This window comes from Teleopsis dalmanni, chromosome 1, assembly GCF_002237135.1.
Source record: "Teleopsis dalmanni isolate 2A chromosome 1, ASM223713v2, whole genome shotgun sequence".
NCBI lineage: Eukaryota > Metazoa > Arthropoda > Insecta > Diptera > Diopsidae > Teleopsis > Teleopsis dalmanni.
In genome coordinates, this window is record NC_051846.1 from 39,497,493 (window position 1) to 39,504,872 (window position 7,380).

Sequence of the window (7,380 nt, forward strand, 5' to 3'; positions counted from 1 at the left end):
CTTCAGCATTTTTTAATTTTAACATATATAGAAAATTTATTTTTGAGCGATAAATTTCAAAATAACGTAATATCACACCAAAAATTTATTTAAACAATGTGGGTTATACTTAAACTGTAAACTCACTAAAAAAGAACACATAAAATTAAAAATTCAAAAAGTGAAAATGCAAACCTCCACAATATAATAAATTCTTGAAAATGGATAGGCTTCTCCACCCATAGGTTGACCCACACTTAACGCATTTTCTAGACAATTATTTTCCGTTTCACATTACTATCATCTACCTAAATTCTAACTCCTGTAAACATATTTGCAAATCGTTTCATGTTATCTGATTGCTAGATCCCCACGGTTTAATAAAGCATCGAAAGTAAAATCTGCAAGTCGGCGTAATTAGGAAGAGAGTGGCCACAATTTACGATATCTTTCTATCGGTTGCTCATAAACAAAAAAGACAATGATAATCAAATGCTAAAAACAACACAATTTCGAAAGACAATATCTATTTCACCCATTTTATTCACAGAAAACATAGAAAACAATAGATCATCAAATCGGGAATCTGTTTTTAGTTACAGTACATGAATGCGTTTAAAAATCTAGAATATCATAAATTCTATGTGGCAGTAAACCCTAAGTGCCTTCTGCTTATTTTGAAATTTAATATTGGGAATACTTTTAGTAAACTTCATATGCTATATATCTTTTACTCATATCTAAGCCTTATAAAACTATGTTTTCACTAAAGGCTTTTCACATAATGTTGTTACAATATATATAATCCCATCTCATCTTCAGTAGACTGGTAACATTTAAAGGACTTGGCTCAAAGGTATAAATATATGTATATAATTGTATTCAAAATTTAAAATTTGCTTGAGGTACGAAAAAAACACAATGGTTCACCTATATCATTAAATAATTATCCTGCAAAAGTTTTTTTGTTTATTTTAGAGTTCAAAGAATGACACGATTTCGATTTCCTAGCCATGCAACTTCGACAATGGATCTAAATTAATCCCGCAAAATTGAACAATGTTTTACTTAACTAATGATGCTGTTATACAGATATCGGGCCAAGCAACGTTATTAAACTTTGACTAATCAAAATTTATTGGATATATACTAGTTAGAACTAGATGTCTTATGTAGTTGTTGTTTATAAAAACGTTGCAACATTAAGTATTGATGTCACCAAAGAGAAGAAATTGCGGTATATAGCGTCAAGGAAAAAAATTTGAAAGTGTTTACTTTGGCAAAAGTCTATATCGACTTTTGGCATGTCTGCAAGATGGGTGTTTTTATATACACTGTGATTTTATATTCATATTTTAGTAAGATATAATATATATAAAATAATAAAATAATATCCGAAGTAAATGTCTTCGGATATATGCAAAATATAGATTCAACCTCTAGGTCACTTCTATATATGCGCATTCATTTTTAAATATATATACTAGATTATTATTGGTTGTTAAGTAAATTGGTACTTAAGCATTAAATTACAAAATATAATATGTTGTCTTGCAGAATAAAAAAAAATATAATTTGATAAAATTGGTGGACTGTTTAATATAATAAAATAATAAAATATAATAAAATTTTTAATATATTTACAAATTTTAAAAAAGGAATGGAAATGACTTACCCAAATACATTAATGTCTATATAGTCTCTTATACTTTTATTGTATTCAATATTTCACTTCTATTGTATTATATTAATAGTATGTATAAATTGAAAATTACATTATATTTACATAAAATTATTTAATCTTTTAACTGTTTTGTTATTTATTATTATTTATATTTTTATTTAATTTATATTTTTGCTTGTTTTTATATTCACACGAACTGCACTTAAAAATTAATTTGATAATATAATAAAATACGCACAACAAATAAATCACTTTTCCCTACAGTTTAATATTAATTAAAATACTAATGAATCACCCATTTAAAAATAAAATGCTTCTTCTTGCAATCATTTTAAAAGATTAAAACACTTATGTTAATGTTATTAACAGCGCACGTTTAACATTAACTCATTTAAATAGCATAACAGGACTTTTCAACAAAGTAGGCAAAGACTTAATAATAAAAATACAACAAACATTAACTTTTTTTTTTGATACGCTTAATGGAATTTGTGTAGTAGAACAAAGCTTTAGTTTTTATTATTTTCTTTGCTTCTTAGATTTTTGCATTTGTTTATTTTTTATACTCTCGCTCAGTAAGTGATCACGGGGGGTTGCCGAAGTTACGTTTGCACGACTGGTTTTTTTATTTCATGACGTAGGTGAACACAGATTCAATATGCACTGTTTTTTGTTTTTTTTTCTTCAGTGCAATCAATACACGCAATTATGCGATTTAAACACAAATAAACTAATTTAAATTAGTTCATAATTTTTTTGTTATAAATTATTTAAAAACTTTAAAGCGATTAAAATAATTATAAAATATTTAATACACCTATTTCGTATTTTATTGTTTTAAACGGGATAGTCATTTTATATTATAGACACAAAATAACACAAACCGAAAGCAAACCGATCTCATGCAAAACTAAAAGCGACTAATTTTGATTTTATCTCCTTACTCCCGTACGTGTGTGTATATATAAATATACATATATATTCTTTCTCTCAATTTACTAATAGTAGTTTACTAATAGTAGTTTATCCGTTTAATACAAACATTTTTTATGTATTTATACATATTTCCATATTTAATGTATGGAATTAAGGTGGCCCTCAGTTATATAAAGGAGTAGTAATACTTAAAGCTTGATTAAGTAATTTAGTACGTAAAACTAACTTATCGTAAAACAAACTTACTTTTTTTTAAGTATTAAATGTACATAGAAAAATTGATATCGAAAGAACATATAAAGAAAAAACGAGTTAAACTAGAATCGAAATAAAAAAAATTATATTGGTTTCTTAGAAAAATATAACCTGACTCACTATACAACAAATTAATGATATACAAGCAAGTCTTAGCTGCGGTGTAGACGTATGGAATCTAGTAATATGCACCAAAATCGTCTATTCAAATCATCCAAAATTACCAAAAGTTTTAAGAAATTTATTCAACGCTCCGTGATTCATTAGGAACCTCCATCGGGACTTGAAGATCGAATATATGAATGCAGTAATACAAAATTTTGCGGTTAAGCACTAAAAATGGTTACAACAGCACTCAAACGGGCCACCCCACCATCTGTCTAATACATCTCCTCTTGAGGAGATTTACACGAAGTAAGCCTTCAAATCTACTTCCAAATTAGTAGTCTAATAGTAATTTAGATAGATAACTACTCTATTAGCACTAAGTCTTTGCCAATTGACAATTGTAAAACGTATTGTGAAATATAACAAAACTACTTGACAGTTCTCTGTACTTGAACTAGTCGTAGTCAAATGAAACAAGTATTTATATTATTGTATGTATTGTGTTTCAAAAAATAAAAAAAAAAAATGTCCGTAAAAAAAACTATGAGACTTACTTCCAGGTATAAGACCAAAACCACGACCTTTTTACTTTTTTTTTACTTTTACTTTTTACTTGATAATAGAAACTCTTTGTATTTTAATACATACCTATTAACATATATTAATTATTATTAAAAAAGATTTCAAGAATATTTGTTAATCTGATATAACATAGTAATGAACGAAGATTTACAATAGTCAATTTTTCAAGACAGCTTCTGATGATAAACTTTTCAACGGCAATTTTTATATGTTTCTAAATAAAAAAAAATTGTTCTTTTTGAATAGATTAGTTTTAGGTATTTGATTGCAATCTAGATTCTGGTGGCCCAATCGATTAACTCAAGCTGTCATTAAACTTTACTGAAAAATTTTTTAGTTTCCAAATTATCTGCTCTATGAACAATAAATAATTATTATAACAAATTTATATCAGTTAATATATAATATAATGCATTTCATTTTGTTAATTCAAAAAATGGTGGATGTTATTAAAATTCTAATTCCTTAATATCGGACTTTATGAATATTCTACTTTGCAGTGGCAAACACTTAGCATTTGCAAATACAAAAGTTTCGTCTCAGGTGATTTTAAGTTACTAAAACTCTGAATTTAATCATACGAATAAATATTTGAATTATATCAGTATGGGTATGTGGCAAAGAAATTAAAACAAACGAAAAAAAACTAAACTGAAATGTTTGGTTCTAGTGGAAAAAGTCTGGAAAGAAACTTTCAACCCAACAACACTTACAGAAGTTGCTAAAGTTTGGCATACAATGAAAACTAATTTGATAAGAGACTGACTTAGAGCCTCTCTATAAACGTCAGTATTTTAGTTCTACATATATTAAGACATATATTTTTATATATTAGTATGTATGTACTTATGTATATAACATTCATATGCATTTATACATAACATACATATATGTTTATAAATGCAAGCAAAAGTAAACAAAATGCAAACTCACATTTACCCTGAAGTACCTTTTGACATCCTTTTAGCGAAATTGCTCTTCCAGTTGTTTGTTGCTTTTAGTCTTAAAAGTATTAAATATAAAAAAAAGATTATAATATAAATATATATTATTTGTGATAATTCAGTTATTATCGTATTAAGTATGTGCTTTACATAAATATAAGGGTTAAAAAAGTATTGACACCGAATATGGAAAGAATACTTCGTGGTTTTTTGCATTTCTGCACAATGCCTTAAAATGCAACTCTGAACATTATAACCTAAATTCGAACTACCTCTAAGTCATTCTGAGTATTTTATTAATATACTATTAAGGAAATGTTCTATCCCCTTTACACTGCATTCAAAAAAATATGCACTAACCACATACTAGTAAATTTGACCTGATCACATTATTAGAAAAGTTTTAGCTCATATGGTAAAGAAGACATGGAAACCAACCATACTACATATGGTTGGAACAAAGTGACGCTTTGAGTAAGAATATTTTGACCTGAAATTAAGTCAAAATCTGGTTAAATCAACCAAATTATTTTTATGAGCTTGCGAAAAGAATTTTGATAAGGTCTTGTTTTTATTTGTTAGTTGTTCATAGGTTAAATTTGACATTAATAGGACAAAAAAACTGTGCACATCCAACTCAAAAACGGCTTGAGTAGGCATAAGCTACTCAACGTTCAGACTCATTCGCGTCCTAATTACGTATGCGTTCCCCAATAGTAAGTTTGCGAGTTCTTGAGAGGAAAATTCTCAGCAACTGTATCAACTACTCAAGATGCAAGCCCAATGAGCATCACCACTCCTGTCGAGTTATTCACTCCACCGCTAAAGTGGAAAGGCGAACACCTACTGGCCCTGGAGCGCAGATATCTAAACCGTCGACATAATTTCTCCCTGGGAAAAACTGCTTCCATTTTTCAAGCAGAAGTCCATGCCTTAGTGCTTTGTGCAATAGAATGCATACGAAGGGGCACCCGAGGTACCAAAATATGCATCCTGTCAGACAGCCAAGCAGCTCTAAAATCTTTAGGAAAATCCTTATTCCAATAAAAGTTGTTCTGGGAATGCTTTCAACTTCTCAACACCCTAGCATCGAGGAACTATGTTACTCTTATGTGGGTACTGGGATACGAAGGGCATAAGGGCAATGAAATAGTAGACTCCCTAGCAAAGAAGGGTGCATGTACTCCTTTCATTGGTCCAGAGTTCTTCTGCGGGGTAACAAATAGCTTCACAAATAGCTTATTATGTGAACGGGAGAAACAACATCTACTTGAACACTGTAGAGCCAAAACAGGCATGCGACAGTCAAAAAGATTCATTGATTCTGATCACATCAAAGTTGGTGCTATCCTTGGCCTTAACGACACGATATTAAAATTTATACTGAACTTCTTACAGTACACTGTAGACTTAATTACCACATGAAGATTATAGGTGTGGTAGAAAGTGACTCCTGTCGACTCTGTCATGAGGAGAAGGAAACATCAGAACATGTTCTATGCAACTGCCCAGCGGTGGCAAGACTTAGATTCGATTACCTTGGAAGCGGGATATTAGTCCCAAGTCAAATAGGTAAAATTAAGCCCACAGCAATTACAAGATTAATAAATAGTCTAACATTGTCTTAGTTGGGCTTTTAGGCGCACAATAGATCTTTTAGGTCGGTGTGCTTTAATAACCTATTACTTAAATAATAAATAATAATTTCTCCCTGACATTCTGCACCCCAAAGAACTTCCTAATGAGTTTCTCCAAGCTCTATACCACAGATGTCTCCAATTTCTTGCCCTCTACTTTGACTCGCTCTCCCATTCTATTCCGCTGAGAGAAGCATTTCTTCTCCCTAGTTAATGCTCTTTAAGTAAATACCTATTATTCGTAACAGTTAAGGGTCACTGCGTCCTCAATCCTAGCTCACCCTTAGCTGATAAATTTGTAACTACAAATACTAAGCTCCTTCCCCCTGATTACTTAAATGGAGTTGCAACTGCTGAATTCGGCTGGAATCTTCCGCAACCGTTTCTTTAAGGTGGTTTTAGTGGGTTAAAGTCTCACAAAAAAAAAGATATTTGTTACTGAATAATAGTGTTCTGACTAAGTGCGGAGACACAGTTAGCCTCGTGTCCCACGAACAAATTTGAATCGACATTTTGTTTTTTCTCTCACTCTCAGTATTTTAATTTGCATTGAAAGCAACAATTATGATTTTGATAAGGCTAGGACTTTCTGCATAACATGCCGCTTTTAGAAAGTTGTAATCAAATCAAATTTGAAATTGCTTTTGGTTTCAATATAAATTAAAAAATCAAGTAACAGAAGAAAAAGCGAAATTTCTATTTAAATTTGGTCATGTGTCGAATCGTTGTACCTAACAAAGTCTTTGTATACACAACACTCGCTACTTTGGTCAAAACAGTGTTACACAATAATTATAATAATGTCAAAACTTGCATCTATTGGGAGTAAATATATATGTAAACACATATTAAATTAAGGCACAGTTAAAACTTTTTTTTACCGTTTCATAACCGTTTCATAAAGTTATGACCAAAAGTACGTAAAATTACCGTGACAAGTGATCATATGACTGTCTGCACAACATGGCCCTGCCCTAAAGCATCATATGTTCAGTTTAAAGTTTAGTACTTCCAATGTATAAAATTGGCAACTCTGTAAAATTACTGGAACAGAGTTTGGGATATGGTATTACATGTATAAAGATCAGAACTAATTATTTGCTTATGACCAATGACGTTGTCAATGCACAACATAATCTTTTAACTGTACATACTTATGGGCAAGCATCAAAGACTATACAAATAGGAAGAGTACTAATACAATATATACTATATATACATATCACACAACCATACAAAGTTTTTTATGTTAAAT